Raw genomic sequence first — 17736 nt, 5'->3', positions numbered from 1 at the left:
ATATATATATATATATATATATATATATATATATATATATCCCTATGCATGGGACTACAATTATTGAAAGCAGAAGCCATGAATTTGAAAAGGAATAAGGAGGGGTATATGAGAGGATTCGGAGGAAGGAAAGGGAGAGAGAAATAATACTATAATTCCCTTCACCCTGCAAAAAATAAAAATTACCCCCCCTCAAAGTTCCTATAATTGCTTGTAAACAGGAACATGCTGTTTGAGGCAAACTTTCCTAAGCCTCATCCATCCACATTTGATATATAATAATACAAATCTTATTCCATTACAATTTTGGTACCCAACAAAAGGTCCTATGGATGATCCACTAATGTCAGTGGAAGTTCTCACCTTCCTGTAGGATGATTACTGCTACCTGTAAAGTCTAAAACACTGAGACAAATAGCAGAGGTGCCTATTTAACATATCAAAGTGGACCTGGGTGACAGGTTCTCCAAGCATCCCTCTATCCATCTGTTATAAAGTATGGCTGACATATACCACCCTCTGTCTCAAATTCTCCAGCACAATGGGTTGCCTTTCCTCTAGAGAGTCTTCCCTATAGAATCTAGCCATTTTGCTAAATGGGTACCTAACCTGCTCCACCTGCCCCCCTTGTCTTCTTGACTGCTGCACCCAGTTCCTTTCTCTCCTATCTTCCTTGCCCTCCCCACTTTCCTCATACAGCTCAGTGTCATGACCACTCTGGTCTCTCCCAAATTTTTCTTCTTCTGGTTATGCTGTCCCTTTTACCTACAATAAACTTTCTCCTTCACCATACCTGAGCAGTCATGACCTTCCTTTTTATTTGTTTTTTTTTTTTTTCATTCAACTGCTGCTGCCCAAGGGTATAGCCCCTATTCAAGGATAAATACTTTCCTGTAAAGGAAGGCCTATATCAGGAGACCTCTTCCAGTTATTGCTGGACTTCAAGGCAAGTGCAGGTTTAAAATAATGACTAATCTCTGTTCTTCTAGGTTTTAGGTGGTAAATTAGATAATTCTGAGTACTTCTGGCATGTTTATATGTTTAAATGTACCAAATAAAAAGGAAAGGTGATGTACCAAATAAAAAGGAAAGCAATTTCTGAGTGCCTGCTATAATATGACATCATTAAAAAATAGATCAGAGCCAGGCATGGCATTGTATCTTTTCAATCCTATCACTTGAAAAGCAGAGCCAGGAGGATCTCTGTGAGTTGAGGCCAGCCTGGTCTACATAGTGTGTTCTAGGACAGCCAGGACCATATAGAGATACTGTCTCAAAGAGAAAGACATGGGGGGGGGGTGCAAAGAGAGAAGAAAATCATTTAGTAAGGCAAGGTAGCACACACTCAGGAAGCAAAATCAAAAAGATCCCTGAGAGTTCAAGGCTAGTCTGATCTACATAATGCTTCCAGGCTAGCTAGAGGTAGGTACATACAGGCCTAAGAAAGGAAGGAGAGGGAGGCAGGGAAGACAGTAGGGAAGGAAGCAAAAAGGAAAGGAAAAAAAGAGACCAATCAAACACTATCCTGAGCAAAAGGTCAAACTATACACTATAAACATGAAAAACTGTCTTAATCTATAGTCCAAGATTATCAGTCAACTGAATATGATCCTCCTGCCTCAGCCCAAACTCAGTCAAACATCAAATTCCTTAATACTATGCTAGACAGAAGGCTGTTTATAGTAGGTTAGCATTGAGTGTTTAGAATAACTCTCACATTTGCCATACCTTTTCATAAAGTTCACTTCTATTACTGATCATGTATATAAACAGTTAAACAGATAGAAACAAATTCCTATAAATCTGTCTCTCTGTGTGTATGTACTGCCTAGTCTGATGTCAATTTGACAGAAGCTGGAGTCATCAGAAGATGAAACCTTAATTGAGAAAAAGCCTCAGGCTGTAGGCAAACCTGTAGAGCATTCTGTTAACTAGTGACTGATGGGAGAGGGCCCAGCCCATTGGGTGTGGTGCCTTCCCTGGGCTGCTGGTCCTGGGTGCTATTAAAAAATAGGCTGAGCAAGCCAAAAGGAGCAAGCAAGCCAGTAAGCAACACTATCCCATGGCCTCTGCATCAGCCCCTTCCTCCAGGTTCTTTCCCTGCTTGAGTTCCTGTCCTGACTTTCTTTGAGATGTCTTATGATGTGGAAATGTAAACCTAATAAACCCTTTTTCCCCAATTTGCTTTTTGGTCATGGTGTTTTATCACATGGATAATATCCTTAACTAAGATAGAATTCATATACAGGGAAGAAGAAAGTTACTATGGAAAATGTTAATTGTTAAATTTGGGCTACATGTTGAAGCTGTACTATACTGTCTTTTTAACATTCTTTGTAAAATACAACATTATGTATCAGGGCCTCATTATAGCCTAGGCTAGTCTTGAACTTGTTATTCTCTTGCCTCAGTCTCCTAATTGTTGAGATTATGTATGTGCTACCAAACACAGCTTGAATAAACCTTTTCAGAACAACTCTTTGTGCAGCAATGATTGTCTTCAAGTCTTAATTCATCCAACAAAATTTAATCATACTACTCTATGTTCTAAGCATAATAGACTAAGTTCATTCAGCAGTGTACAATAGTGAACACACTGCAGTGCCTATCTTCATAAAGTTTATAGTTTACTGAGACAGATATTATACACACAAAACAAAAGCAAAATTATATTAAATGATTTCTTTAATGAAAAACTATGACAAAGTAACTGAAAACAATGAGCCATCTATTTATGATATATCAGGAATGAGCTAAGATAAATGCCATTGATGTTACGTTCTAAAAGAAAACATAAAATAAGCAGGCAACAGCATGCATGTGACCAAACTGAAAGGAAACTGATCAATGAAAAATGAAAATGATATTTGAGTGACAGGAAAAGTCAATTGAAGTCTCACAGAAATTTGGATTCTATCGCAAGAGTAATAGGAAACAATGACCAGTCTTAAGCAAATAATACAATTGCTCTGACAGTTTTCACAACTGTTCTCATTGTTGTGTCAAACAAGGACTGCAAGGAGGATGAGAGCAGACATGTTCATGGGGCAGTGGGCAGGCAAAATGCATTGGCACATATAATGTAACATATAATTGGCACATGTAATGTTAACAATGGAGATGAACCAAAACTGGCAGATTTGAGAAAATCTAGAGGGCAAATAAATGTTAAAGAACAAGAAACAATCATGGATGGCTCCAATTCTAGGTCTATGATATAAGTGAAGGTCTATCTACATAGGTTACACATATCCACATTTGGGGCTGAAAAATCTAGGCACCATGTTAGCCATGTTAAATTTTATATATTTGCAAAATATCTAAAAGTATGTATGTGAAACTAAAGACTAAAGAAGGTTTTAGACAAAGAAAAAATTAGAAATATAATTTTCTTTTCCAATGAGGATTATATTCTTCAGTAAACAACAGAAAACTGAAATAGTAACTTAAAGATCTTTTTTCTATTAACATTAGCGGTTATAGCCAAGTTATAGGCAGGAATATCCGAGAACAAAGAAATAATGAGACTTAACTCTCTATCAACAGTTTTTTGTTATTGTTTTTGTTGGTTTGTTTGTTTCCAGAAACAGATACCTTCTTTCCAAGAATCATATTTGTAGTATAATTGAATCTTTAAATTCATGTGACTGTATGAAATGATATGATTCCAGACACACCAGGAATGAAATACACATGAACTCACAGAGATAATAATTGCATATATGAGACCTGAGAAGTTCAAGCCAGACAAAATCCCAGAATGGAAATGTGACATAGGCAAAAAGACTAATAACCCCTAGCTGAAGAGCTATAATATTTGATAGCTGCTAAAAAGAAAAGAGTTAATTTTGTTTAAGGTAGGCAAGAAAGAGTTTTAGTTTTTGTTTGGTTGGTTGGTTTTGGTTTTTGTTGTTGTTCTTGTTTTAAAATCCCAGGAATTGATAACTTGTTTTGGGTAGAATTATAGGTTTTAGCATAATCCCTGGCCTCTAGCTACCTTTCTTTCCAATATGTGGCAAGTCAAAATGTTTCCAAACATTGCTTCATGTCCACTGAGATACAGAACTATCATAGTTGAGAACAACTTCAGTGAGGGGGAAATAAAGGATGAGTTTATGGGCAAGCAGAGTTTTATTACAAACTTGGAAACTGTGGTGGTTTGAATGAGAAAGGTGCACAGGTCATATTTGAATGCTTTGGTGGAACTGTTTGGGAAGGATTAGGAGATAGGGCATTGGTGGAAAAAGTGTGTCACTCGGGGTATGGAGGGGAGGAGTGTGCTTTTAGGTTTCAAAAGCCCATATGATTTCCAGTTACTTCTCTGTCTGTCTCTGTGTCTCTGTGTCTCCCCCCCCCCCATGCGTATAGATCAAGATGTAAGCTTGTTCCACTCCCATAACTGCCTGCCTATTGCCATGTTCCTTGCCATGATGGTCAAGGGCTCACCCTATGGAACAATGAATCCCCAAAAATGTTTTCTTTCTTATGTGACCTTGATCACAGCAATAGAAAAGTAACTAAGGGAAGAGTTAACAATAATACTCCAAAGAGACAGAGAGAGGGGGAATCATAAGACTAGTGGTGAGAGAAAGAAAAGGTGGTAAGACAAAAGGTAATTACTGAACAAGAAGTCAAGCAGAAGAACTTCAATGCCAGTTGTGACAGTAGCTGCAAAAGGCTAATGTTCTTAGTAAAAACAAAGCAACTGCCCTTCCAGCGGGGCAGGGCGCTGAGGATCGGCGGCTGGCCGCAGGCGGCCTCCAGCACCGCGGGATGCAGTGGCCAGGCCCGCGGCCCCCAGCAGAGGCAGCCAGCCAGGCCTGTTCACCATCACAGGAAGATCTCTGCCCTCTGGGGCTGAGAGACCCCAACCTTTCCTCAAGCTGAAGCTTCAAGGCACTGAAGTAACAGCCAGATGTCTTCCCACAAAGGATCTGTTGCGGCACAGGGCAATGGGGCTCCTTCTAGTAACAGAGAAGCTGACACAGAGGAGCTGGCTGAGCTGGCACCCCTGCTGGAGGAGAAGGGCAAGCGGGCAGCCACCAGCCCAGCCAAAGTTGAAGAAGAACAGACATGCCCAGTGCCACAAGAAGGAGGAGGAGGAGGTGCGGGTACTGACGCTTCCTCTGCAAGCCCACCATGCCATGGAGAAGATGGAAGAGTTCGTATATAAGGTCTGGGAGGGACGATGGAGGGTCATCCCATAAGATGTGCTTCCTGACTGGCTGAAAGACAGTGACTACCTGCTACATGGCCACAGGCCACCTATGTCCTCCTTCCGGGCTTGCTTCAAGAGCATCTTCCGCATCCACACAGAAACTGGCAACATCTGGACACATCTGCTTGGTTTTGTGCTATTTCTCTTTCTGGGAATCTTGACCATGCTCAGACCAAATATGTACTTCATGGCTCCTCTACAGGAGAAGGTGGTCTTTGGGATGTTCTTCCTGGGCGCAGTGCTCTGCCTCAGCTTCTCCTGGCTCTTCCACACCGTCTATTGTCATTCAGAAAAGGTCTCTAGGACTTTTTCCAAACTAGACTATTCAGGGATTGCTCTACTGATCATGGGGAGCTTCGTCCCCTGGCTCTACTACTCCTTCTACTGCTCCCCACAGCCACGGCTCATCTACCTCTCTATCGTCTGTGTCCTGGGCATCTCTGCCATCATTGTGGCACAGTGGGACCGGTCTGCCACTCCTAAGCACCGGCAGACAAGAGCAGGAGTGTTCCTGGGACTTGGCTTGAGTGGTGTTGTACCCACCATGCACTTTACTATCGCTGAGGGCTTTGTCAAGGCCACCACAGTGGGCCAGACGGGCTGGTTCTTTCTCATGGCTGTGATGTACATCACCGGAGCTGGCCTTTATGCTGCTCGGATTCCTGAGTGCTTCTTTCCTGGAAAATTTGACATATGGTTCCAGTCTCATCAGATTTTCCACGTCCTGGTGGTGGCAGCAGCTTTTGTCCACTTCTATGGGGTGTCCAACCTTCAGGAATTTCGTTATGGCCTAGAAGGTGGCTGTACCTACGACTCCCTTCTCTGAGCCTTCCCACCTGAGGGGTGGAGGAGGAACTTCCCAAGTGCTTTTAAAAATAACTTCTTTGCTGAAGTATGTAGGAGGAAGAGTCTGAGTTGTCTGTTTCTAGAAGAAACCTCTTAGAGAAGTCAGTACCAGTGAGGCTTCAGCTAGCTGTCAAAGCCTCCCATATGCATTCCCGGCAGTCACCTCAGCAAGGCAACTGCTGCTCCTTCACAGATAGGACGTGGGGGCTCATGTTGAGATTTTACCCATTCCTCCAGCCATTTTGGGAAAAAAATTATGAACTGGGATTCTTCAGAAATTCTGTTTTGTTTTTTCTTGAAGAAAATATCCCTCCCTTACCCCCGTCGTTATTTTGTAACCTGGCTGATAACGGGCCATCCATTTTTGTAGCACACTTTTCAGAAACAATTATAACCTGGTCCCATCTTTCTAGGACAAACAAAGCCACGCCTCGATGTAGCCCGGCTAATCATGGAAGTATGTCCAGGCTTCAAGTAACTTGAGTTTAAATCCTTTTTTTTTTCTTGGCAGAGTAATGTAAAATTAAAATGGGGAAGTTATTTAATATTTAATACTAACCTTTAAAAAGAAACCTGCTATCACTGCTATGTATCTTGATGCAAAGACTATGGTGATAATAAAAGAAAGTACAGACCAAAAAAAAAAAAAGCAACTGCAAAATCTAGCTAAGTTATACAGACTATTTCTTTAAAAGTATGAAGTATGAATACAGAGGACCCCAGAGGGGATAATCCTAGATTGTACAAATGGAGAAAGAGACAAAGCAGCAATCTCACGCATTCATTGTTCTGTTTCCTAACTGTGGATGTCATGTTACCAGCTACTTTAAGCTCCTGTCTTCATGAGTTCCCTGCCATGATCTACAGTACCCTGAGCTGTGAACCAAAATAAACCATCTCACTCTCAAGTTGCTTTTGTCAGAGTATTTTATCACAGCAACAGAGAGAAGGGCAGGGGGAAGGGGGGAGAGAGACATTAAATAATCCAATGAAAACATATACCATTTTTTTTAATCAACTCATTAGATTGTGATTTTTTTCCAATTATCAACAATGTTTCCATAAACTTTAATGTTTAATGTACCTGTTCTGTGCAGAAACATTTTTTCAGTTCTTTTTAGTGGAACTGTGGCTACATAGTAATGTTTTGCTGAACTTGATACAGAACTCTTAAACTGCTTCTCAAAAGCAGGTACAGATTGTAGCTACAACCTCTTAGTTTTTGTTTTATTAGAAATATATGAATATTTCAATTTCTCTACATATTTACCAACACCTCATAATATCTATGTTTTTCTTATTGTCATCTTAATAAATATGACTTGATATCTCAGCTGTGACACTGATTTTCATTGAGTTAATAAATAATGTTAAGTATATTTTTCCTATGCTTATTGGCCATTTGTCTATCTTTGGGGGAAAAAATGGCCTTTTAAACTTTTATAGTTAGGATATTATAACTTTAAATGTAGTTGAATCAAAGATTTTAAGAATGTTATGAAATACTCTCACAATCCAAATATTTGTGAAGCTAAGGCAAGATGATCTTGAATTCAAGGCTAGGTGTGCAACACAGTGAGACTCTGCCTCAAAAATAAAAATCAACGTTAATTATTGTATAAATTTACTAAGATTAGATTCAGCCTAAGAAAAGAGAAGTGAAGTAGTATGTAGATTGGGAACTAAAACATGGAAACAGGTAGACAATGAAGGAAACAAGACATATCAGAAATCTAAAGGAAAAAAAGAGAGTAGAGCATAGGCTGGTTTGAAGCCCTGTGTCCACTTCTACCACTGGTGTAGCCAGACCCATTTCATAACACCAGATTGGATTTGAGGGAGACAGGCAGGTGGGTAGAGGTAGGATCTTGTTTGGTGGTGAGTGCACAGGCAAAGAACACACACACACACACACACACACACACACACACACACACACACAGTGGAATAGCTTCTGAGATTAGGGGGACAAAGGCTATTTATTTAAACCTTTGGAGAGTGTACATCATTGGCCAAGGCCAAAGAGCTGGGGATGCTTCATTTGCATGAATAGGAATTTCAGGTGCTGCTAGATGTGACCTTATAAGGGAAAACAGGTTTAACCTGGTTGCCAGCTATATAGTGTCCTCTGGTGAGTCAAAGATCAGGGGCACAGGGCTACATATGCTGGGACATGCAGGGCTGGGGGGTGTGGGACAGCAATCCTACTCTTCCCAATCTCAGGATGAGATTTCTGGGGTTTGGACACCCATCAACCCCACTGTTGCTCTGGCCTGTTCCCATGACTCCCTGGGTCTACAATGGTGAGTTTTATCAACTTGGCACAATCTAGACTCACTTAAGACTCTCAATGAGGGACTGGCGTCTAGATTAGACTGGTCTGTGGAAGGTTGTGTTGATTATATAGAAGTGGGAAAATATGCTCATTGTGAATGACCCCATTCCCTCATCTCAGACCCAGACTATAAGTGTAGAGAAGGGACTCAGATGTTGGTAGCTTTTCAGTCTTGTAGAAATGTAAGGTAGAAATTGTCTCACATGTTTTTGTTTTCTCAATCATGAGCTGAGATCAAGAATTCCTGATATAAGGTCAACTAGTAAGCTAAGAGTTAGTTACTGATGTGTCATTACTAGTACATGACTGCTGAAACAAAGTACCATAAATCTAACAGCATAAACAATACAAATATATAAACTCACAGCCTGCAGGTCAGAATTATACAGTGTCCTTTCCAGATGTTTTAGGTACAAATCCTTGGCTTTTTACCAGCATTCATTGGCTCAGAGTTTCTTTCCTTCACCCTCAAAGCCTTGCAAATCTCCATCACTCAATGGTCCCTCCCCATTCTCTTACTTACAAAGACACTTATAACTACATTCATCTCACAGTAATCTATGATGATCAATGTTCTTATTTTAATCCTATCTTCAAAATCCTTTTACCATAAACAATAAAGTGTTTACAGGTTCAGGGATTAGGAGATAGAGGTCTTTAGAGGGCCATTATTCTACTTATCTCATCAGGATACTAACACATAAATCTAGAAATTATCCAAATATATCCCCCAAAACCAGAAAATGGCATCAACTGGCAATCTTTTGAAATATAAATTCAAATTATTGGAAGCAAGCTCAAGATATATAACCGCATACTTTGGGAATGTGGCTCAGTGTTCTATATGAACAAGTTCTCCAGGTGACTATAAAGCAAAGTAATATTTGAAAGCCACTGTTATACATTCTCAAGGAGGCTAACCTTGTTCATCTATTCATTACCATATGCTATATAAATTACCATATCCTAGCTGTGTTGTGGGTAGATGTGGAGAGCATGTGCATTCAAAACTGAAACTAGGCAAGCACCCACCACTGAGGTATGGCCTCAGACACTTTGACATCTTTGACTTTGAAGCACATTCTCACTAATTTGTTGAGGCGGGCTGGCCCTGACTCACCTTTTAGCCCAGGCAGGCCTTGAATCTGCAAAGTTCTTGTTTCCACTTCCCAAGTAGCTGGGATTACAGGCTTGTACCTTGAAGCCTGTGGTTCAAAATTCTAATTCTACCTAAGAAACAAAAAATGGTATCTTTTATTCCCTATTATATTTATATGTTCTAAAAACTATCGACATAAAAATTTATGTCATTAAGATAATGAAACAATCCATTTAAAGAAGAACATACACACTATTAAAGTTAGTGGGAAATCTAAGAAAAACAAAAAGTGTTTATAAATGGTGATTGTCAATATAGCAAGAGATATGCAGAATGATCTTCCCTAGTAATATAGCAAAATTCAAGTAATGTTGGTCAGAAGGAAGCAAAGCTGGTATCTTGCCACACTATTTTACATTACTGATAAGAAGATCTGTAAGTATGCTGGAGCACAGTTAGTCAGTTTCTGTCTATATATATATGAGACAATGCCAAGTATCAGAATAACAGAAAGTCTTTAAGTAGTAATGTTTGCTGTGTGCCAGGCACTGTTGTAATTGCTTTATAGAGGCTAACTTGCTCAATATTCAAGAATCTCATTTTACAGATGAAGAAAACAAGGGACAGAGATTTTGAGAACTATTCATGTAATTCAGAGCATACAGAGCCATTTGACCCTACATTCTCCTCAGATGCTATACATCTCTCATTTTCAGTGAAAGAAATGTTTCGGCAACTGGCAGATATATGGGAATAAAAAGTGACATAGAGAAAAGAGATGTTCGACTTGACAGTAAAACCAACAACAAAAACTGAACAAAGTGAATTCCAAAAGCCAGACACAAAAGATTCCTTTATTTAAGTGTTTGGAGGCATTGACACTAACTAACTCTACAATCCTAATTTAGATCAAAGGGCTGAAATAGACTTGAGTAATTTCAGACTTTCCAAAGCCATAAATGGCCCATAAATGATGACTTAGGTATGAAATTCTTTGAGAAGGCATTTTGTATCAAACACGGGGCAATTTTCATGTGTCAAATACTTGAGACTACAGGTTTCTGAACATTTTAGCAGCCAACTAAAGCAACGATTAATATTGTTTTGTTAGCATTACTGCATTGATATAAGAAGAGGACTTACTGCAAGTTATAAAAATGTTAGTCTTAGCCACAAGCTAGCAGAGTGTGGTGGCTCTCAGTCCTGGGGATATGGAGGTGAGCAGAGCAGGAGTTCAATGTTGGGAATTTAAGGCTAGCCTGGAATACATGAGACCCTTCCTCAGAAACACTATTGCTGTATTTACTTCCATTTGGGCCAGAAAAAAAGTTATTTTGACATATCTGATATGAAATTACTTTAAAAGCCATGTTTTTCCATAGAACGATGAATATGAAGCAACTGTAAGATATGTATCCACTTATGATCCTAAATGGAGGTGACTTTGACAAAGGAGAGAACAAAAAAGGTCCATGAGTGCTGCATGGCACACACTGCTCAGTGGCTCAGTCACTCACGTTCACACAGCAGCCCCTCCAACAACTCAATTCAAACTCCTGTTATAGCAAAATCACCCTTAGGACTGCTCAGGAATTGACCAAATCTATAAATATTAAATCGACTGCAAGATTTGCCCAGTTTACTTCCCATGTTCAAAACCTACAAATTCACAACACTCTGATCCCACAATCTATGAAGATTTTATTAAGCCTTTTTTTTTTTTTTTATTCCAAGAGGAAAAAAAAATCTAGCATCCTTCTCAGGTTTCAGGCAATAAACACTCCATCACTTTGACTGTAGCATCATAACCCATAACTGAATATCAACCAAAATTAAAAATTCGTAACTCTGATTCTCATGCTCTTGGCCCTAGTAATGATTCCTTGCAAGCAAAGAGACAATTTTAACAAGTCCTAGGAAGGAAGCCCCAAAAAGGTCTTTGGCTGACATTTGAGGCCATAGAAGTCTGTACACCATTTTCAGAAACGTAAGATTTAACCATTCTTAACTTTGGGATGATTCTATAAATTTCCCTCATCAGTTAAAATTTATAATGAGATCTATAACATATAATTTCAGTCAATTTCTTCAATCACAACACACATGTGCAGCTCAGTCTCCATGTGGGTCCTCCAACAACCGGAGAGGGGGCTGTCCCTAAAGCTGTAGCCCCTATGGGATCCCCAACAGGGCTGCCTTGTCTGGTCTCAGTGGGAGATGATGCCCCTAATCCTGGAGAGAGTTGATGCACCAGGGAAGGCCCACCCTCTAAGAGGATAAAGGGGGATAGGGAAGGGACTTTGTAGGGGGGAGGGGACTGTGAACAGGGGCAGCAGGGGCAGCATTTGGAATGTTCTGTTAAATCTAATATCCTTTTAAATATACCTCTCATTTCTTGTACCTTATATTCCATTATTTTATCTCGCAAAATACCTCAACTCTTACTTACATCATTATGTGTCATCAATGCTGCAAATTAAATTAGTATCTACCTTTTCAAGATGAATTCAAATGTATAAATTACCAACAGAGTGCTACACTCAAATAACCTATATTCATGCAAAAGAATGTATAGCATTGGGAAGACCTTACATGTTTATGTTGAATTTAATTAAGATGTACTTATTTTAGGTCTTCTTAAGGAAAAAGAAATTATAACAAAATACAAATGATACCTAAAATTGAAGAAGAAAAGGAGACTAACTCTGAAGAACCACTTAATAAACAGCTTAACTACTATTTTAAATTCCTGCTGTGCTTAATAAAAGCAAACTTATAGATTTTAAATGATACTTTAAAAAAATCAACCACACAGTATTATTAACTAAAGCAGAAATTATCCAAGATGATGGCAATCTACCTGACCTATATAAGTAATTTCATGATGATGAAAGAAAGATTTCAGTCCCTTTATTTCATGGAACCCTTTTTATCATAACAAAATTTTAAATAATTAATTTTTCAAGTAGTAAAAATACACAGTTTAGGTGAAATAGTGTTGAGCTTTCTTACCCATTCATTTCAAACAGTAAAATGAAGAAGCACACTTACAATGTAGTAGCTTGAAACTGGTCACACCAAATCCAGCAATAACATACTTGCAGGAAGAGTAGGCAAAACGCTATTCACACTTGCATTCTACTTGATGGCTTTCCAGTAAAGACAGTACATGAAGATGAAAGGCAGCTAGGCAATGGTGGCGCACGCCTTTAATCCCAGCACTTGGGAGGCAGAGGCAGGCGGATTTCTGAGTTTGAGGCCAGCCTGGTCTACAGAGTGAGTTCCAGGACAGCCAGGGCTACACAAAGAAACTCTGTCTCAAAATAACAACAACAACAACAACAACAAAAAAAACAAAAACCAAAAAAAAAAAAATTGAAAGGCACTATGTGCACACAAATACTATAGGCACATCTATAAAGTAAGTGATTGTGCTTTACTCTTATAATATCATGAAGGTATGTTAGTCACCCATAATCAGTTAAAATTTAAAGCTTAAGAACACCTAAAATGCATTTTTATAATCTATTTTTGAAATGTAAAGCTACTAGATCAAGAAGCACAATAAGATACAAGTCAAGTCCTATGAATAAATATTTTTAAATTAACTACTCTGAGATCATAACACTGACAACACTAATTATCTTTTCTTGTCTTGGCAGTTATGGTGCATACTGTTTGGGTGACTGATGGAATAATTTCACTTCATTTTCTTTCAGTTTATTCTGAATAGTATAAGAGAGGAATATTAAAACAATTAACACCTCTAAACAATGTATTTGATAAGGTTCTGGGTTGAAATGAAATGTTTTTAAAAATTAACAAATGGACTGATTCTAGAGCAAATAACTTTTCCATGTGCTGAATAAAAGCTAGACTGAGAACCACTGATCTCTAGAAATAGCCGCTCAACACTGCATTAACTAACCAATTAATTAATTCTCAGCCTTGGTCATATTACGTCATATATTCCTCACAAAGAGTCATTTTATCAACAGTTTGAGCTAATGTTACTTAACTATCATAAATGTGTCTTATATATTTTAAATTACCAAATGTTTGTCATCAGCAACTCAAACAATCAAAACCAGGTAAAATGTTTGTCAAAACAAATTACTTTCAATTTCTTACATCGATACATATTTTATATCAATATGGCCCTATATCTAAAAGAATATAAAAATATTTAAATTAATATTTAATATCACATACAAACTTTTACTAACAGCAATTACTTGGTCACTCAACTAAAAAAGCATAAGACATCACCAAACAAGTTTTATATTTAAACAATTTAATAAATTTTGAAGCATATGATGCTCAGTTTTTATATGTCACAGAATTTATAAGTCATATTACTTACATCTACATATTAGAATAAAAAATATATTTTTTGCCTTGATCACCTGGTTTTTGTTGTTGTTTATAAAATTAATCACAGTTAGCAGGGCAGAAATCGCTTTGAGCTTCATGAATGACATCCAAGAGATGGGAAAGGATTAGTTCTCAGTTGCTGCCAGTTATAACGCCAGGTGGCTTTTTCTGCAGTGAAGGTGTTACCGATAATCCCATTACACTGGTACTAAATCTTGCAGACATCAAAATTATCACCAAGGTTCCTTTTCATCCCATCCTTTCCAAATGACTGGAAGTCGCTTCACCTGAAAGAAGTCAAATCCACATGCAGCTGCTGTTTTAGCAGGCAGCATACTCCCTGAGAATGCCAGTCATGATTCAATTTTGCTGTGCTGGTGGCCCCCTATTCCCTGTCCAATAATACATCTGTTAAAAAATCCTACAGCTACAAATCAAGTTTAATCCTACCAGGGACCTCATGTTGGTCTTGTCTTCCAAAAAGGCAGCAGGGTCTGCTGTCTATCTCTGCTAGTGTCTGGGGAATACCCTTTAAATCCCAGCCCTACTTAGAAGAATAAGCTAAGGATCACAAAACATGACCTCAAAAACCCTGATATGACTATATTCTGACCCAGAGGCATTCATTCTAGGTGAAGATTAGAACTTTGCATAATAAGATTACACAGCAAGTGAATGATATCAAGGGACTATCCATATGCAGCCGCCTGGTTCTGTATAGACAGCCTGTGCTGCACAATATGCACTGCCGAGAAAAAGCTGGGTCTTTCTAGCTGAAATAAAATAGATTCACATAAATTAGTTGGCCATTTCCAGAGTCCTAAATCCCCTATTACATCTTTTATTGACAGCTCCTGTGAGGACAGCACAAATGTTACTCCTTTTTATTCTGTGCTTCTGTAACATCATGCTCTGTAATTGAAATGTACATAGATTATGTCTTAAAATTAACATCTTGTTTGCTGTAATCTTGGATTACAATTGACTGTGTACATAATAAAATTAGGAAATCAATGGATGGATTTATCATCTCCAAGAAACTAGAGGTGTTATTTATAGAGGGGTTTAACATTTTACGTCAGCACTTTAAATACAAAAGTCACAGAGAATAGTTAATAAAATTTAAGTGAGTCAAAGAATACAACAGGCATTGGCTAATACCTACCTACAAGTTAAATTGTGTAAAGATTAAGTCATATTACTCAAAATTCAGAAAGTGGGAAAACTCAAGGAACTCATAAATGTTTTATTTTCTCTAAGCTCTATTCTAGCAAATCAACTATTTATGCTGACATCCACATTTTTTAAGATTTATTATTTATTATTTTATGTGTATGTGTATATGTGTATGTAGGACTGTATATGTGTGTGAGTGCAAGTGCACGTGAAGGCCAAAAGAAAGCACCAGGACTTGTGAAGTTGGAGCTTTAGATGGTTGTGAACCACTGGACACGACTGCTGGCAATCAAAGTTGGGTCCTATGCCAAGATCATTACATGCTTTTGAGTGCTGAGTCATTCAGCCAACTTGGGCCTACATTTCCTTATAAAGTGGGTACACTAGTTTGTTTGGTTGGTTGGGTTTTAGTTTCTCAAGACAAGGTTTCTCTGTGTAGCCCTAGCTGCCCTGGAATTTGTTCTGTAGACCAGGCTGTCCTCAAACTCAAAGGGATCCTCCTGCCTCTGTCTCCAGAGTCATGGGATTAAAGACCTTCACCACTACCACCCAGCTTTACATTATGGTTTTTAAAGCAAATCCTCATAATCATTATATAACTACATAGTAAGATAGTTGACTCATCTCTTATTACTTATTACTCATGGTCTTATAATTCATAGTTACATATTTAAAAGAATGTCTCAGTGAAATAATGTCTCTTTACAGTACCATACAGAGAATTTTCCATGTAAAAAATTCTAGATATATTCAGAAAACATTTTATAAGTGAACATATGAAAAGAAAGCTTCCTACCCATTTTACACAAGCGCCAATCTGGAAAAATCTGAGGGCATAAAAGGGGTAGCTAGCTTTACTTTAAAATGTATTAAAGCTGCTTGTGTGATTGTTGTAAAACATGCTCTTCATTATACTTGAAATGTGGTTTTATATCCTTAGTTTCATTTTCCCATGATTTCTGAAGACTATTCCTCATTCATCATATGATCACAGCATATTTAAGCCCTCAACAGTATATTTAAGCCTATTTGGTTAGTACACAGGAGTCATGTAATATAATCCTGGTTTTCTGTTCAAAACCATTATCGATAGAACTGTAAATGAACATAATCCAATTTCATAGCACACATATATTCTCTAGCTACCTTGAGCATATTATTAGAAAAATAATAAGGAATGCAAAAAATATGTATTTTTGTCCTGATATATTGTCATGCTTGTGTAATAATACACTGTGTAGCCTCCTCTTGCTGCTAAATACTTTAAATGTGACTAGTTAAAACTAACATATACAACACAATGAATTCTGAATACAGTATAGAACATAGAAAAATACATTTTGAAATTTTCTGATACATGTTGAATAGTTAGGTAATATTTGGATATAGCTGGCTAAGAAAAACATTACATGGCTCACATTAAATTGCCACTGGACAATACTGTGTTGGCATTTGTCTATTTTCAAAAAGCTTGTTCTAGTGTTCATTTGCTTTTCCCAGCTTGACACAAGTTATCTGGGAAAAGAGAACCTAAATTGAGAACCTAAACTGCCTCCATCAAATTGGTCCGTGGATAAGTTTGTGATATTTTCTTAATTAATGATTGATGTGGAAGGGCTTAGCCCACTGTGGGAAATGGCAGGTGGTACTGGGAGATGTAGAAAACCGGCTGAGCAAGCCATGAGGAGCAAGAAAGTAAGCAGCATTCTCCCATGTCTCTTGCCCCTGTTTCTGCCTGAATGCCTGCCCTGACTTTACTCAATGATGGACAGTGACAAGGACAAGTATGCCAAACACAGTGTTTCCTTCCCAAACTGTTTTTGGTCAGGGTGTTTATCATAGCAATGCAAAGTAAATGAGAATAGTTCCTAAACTAGATGAAACTATACAACACTAGCAGAGGATTAAGGGAAAACAGGGTCAAAGTGATGGATAAACTTAGTAAAGACAGAATAGGATCTTGTTTTTTAAGTCTCTTGTTTCTTGCTTAACAGAAATGGTAAGAGATGAGATTTCCCTGGCTATTGCAAACTTAACAGGAATCACGATGTGTCAAGCTACAAAAAGATGCTTCAAAACCAGTAAATCTAGAATTGGTCTGGGCTATTTGGTTATTTGTTAATGAGACAGTGTCTCACTATGTAGTTTCAGGAAGCTTCAACCTCATGGTGATTTTCCGGATTCAGCCACAGAATTGCAAGAATTAGACTTGCAAGAATTACAAGCATATGTTAACATTTCTAGTAAATACAGATTTTTTTTCAGAACTTTTTCATCCTCTAAAATACAGTTGCAATGAAAATGTAATTTTAAAATAGATGTATCCCTACTGGGTCACTTCTGTATGTTACACCCCAGTGCAACAGAGAGCAGCTTAAAAACATGTCTGAGTTTACAACGGACCATGATTTGTTTTTCTACTTAATTAAAAAATTGTCTATATTCAAAATTTGTCAATGTATTTAAGTAGCAATTAAAGAGCCTAAAGCATTTAGTATAGTCTGGAATGTTAGCAAAAACAAAGAGATCAATTTTTTAAATTATTAGTAAAGTGCTTTTCATAAATCTTTTTTTCATATCCATGAATGTCTTTTAAGCTTTCATTTAAAAATAGTTCCATGAAAATAAGAATACCTAAAAAATGGTTAAAATACCTAACATATGCCTAGCAACCAAAAAATAGAATGA

The 17736-nt window shown here is 37.9% G+C and overlaps 1 protein-coding gene and 1 pseudogene across 5 annotated transcripts in view; one reads left to right on the top strand and one right to left on the bottom strand.

Moving 5' to 3' along the window:
• The window catches only part of Immp1l (inner mitochondrial membrane peptidase subunit 1), a 55698-nt gene that overhangs the window by 27834 nt on the left and 10128 nt on the right, over window positions 1–17736 (bottom strand). Inside the window, exons 3-4 of one of the 5 annotated variants that reach the window (XM_028766956.1) lie at window positions 13905–14159; window positions 9520–9629 (exon numbers count right to left, since the gene is read on the bottom strand). The exons of 1 other annotated variant lie outside the window; for it this stretch is intronic. The gene's annotated coding sequence lies outside the window, so the exon portion shown is untranslated. The remainder of the gene's footprint in view (window positions 1–9519; window positions 9630–13904; window positions 14160–17736) is intronic. 3 more of the 5 variants (XM_028766957.1, XM_028766958.1, XM_028766959.1) reach the window with 3 other exon arrangements.
• On the top strand, window positions 4916–6699 carry LOC114620807 (annotated as a pseudogene).

This window comes from Grammomys surdaster, unplaced genomic scaffold, assembly GCF_004785775.1.
Source record: "Grammomys surdaster isolate TR1022 unplaced genomic scaffold, NIH_TR_1.0 170, whole genome shotgun sequence".
In the NCBI taxonomy this organism is placed as follows: domain Eukaryota; kingdom Metazoa; phylum Chordata; class Mammalia; order Rodentia; family Muridae; genus Grammomys; species Grammomys surdaster.
This window is presented reverse-complemented; position numbering and strand designations above follow the sequence as displayed.